The following is a 975-nucleotide window of genomic DNA, read 5'->3' as shown; positions in this document are numbered from 1 at the left end:
AACGCCTGGTGACATCACGCCCCCTGGGAGGAGCAGAGGGGCGGAGCTGAGGGTACAGCAGGTAAGGGTGGGGTAGGGAAGGTGTGACGAGGAGCAGGAGGGGAGGGGGATGGGGTTTTGGGATGCTTGAGAGGATCTTGGGAAGAAGAAGACCAGGTATGGGAAGGTGCCACGTGGCATCCTCCATCTTGTGGACCTCCTAGGGACTGGGGGCCATTTTGGGCATCGCTGCTCTCCGTAAAGCTGACACATGCTCTGGGTTTCAGAGAGGGGGACACAGGGTTTTGGGGAAGATTCCACGCGGTCTGGCCAGGACGTTGCGGACAAAGGAACTGAGGCATTCTAAAGTGCTCAGGGAGTCGACTTCCCAGAGCATGAGCAGAGTGTGCTCTCTTTAAAATACCAAGTTTTGGGGTAAGAGGTTTAGAGCTGGGAGGGGGAGAAACAGGGAGAGCAGAGGTACATTCCTTAATATTTGGCCTTTTCTCCCATTCCCTTTGTTTGAGCAAGGCTGTTCGAACTTGTAAACTCCTCAAATTTAGCTGAAGACGTATTGCCAGACTGTCCCAAGGTTATCAATTCCTTCCCTACTTTATCCCAAAATTGAATATTGTGGACTTCTTCAGGGGAAATTTGTGGGAAGTGTAGAAAAAGCCACCTTATAAACTGTTTCAGTTTTCCTTTAGAGAACTTTACATTTGCACTGACTAAAATTCCAACAATGTGATAACACACTCCTTTTGGTGCTGCGCTTAACTTCCAGCCTGTTTTAGATGTAAAAGGCACAGTACAAAATCCCGCCCGACCGAAAACAAAGCTAAATCAGCTGCCGTTTTCTATAAAAACCACGGTTAATAAAGAGATAACGAGCAAACGATAACCTTTCGCAATGCAGCTGCTTATACTGCTTTTAAAAATGCCGCCGGCAGCAGCACCGAGTCGGGACCCTCCCTGCCGCGCCGAGAGAGAGCAGCG

Source organism: Geospiza fortis, unplaced genomic scaffold (genome assembly GCF_000277835.1).
Source record: "Geospiza fortis unplaced genomic scaffold, GeoFor_1.0 scaffold237, whole genome shotgun sequence".
Classification (NCBI taxonomy): Eukaryota; Metazoa; Chordata; class Aves; order Passeriformes; family Thraupidae; genus Geospiza; species Geospiza fortis.
The sequence above is the reverse complement of the archived record's forward strand: the minus strand, read 5'-3'. Positions refer to the sequence as shown.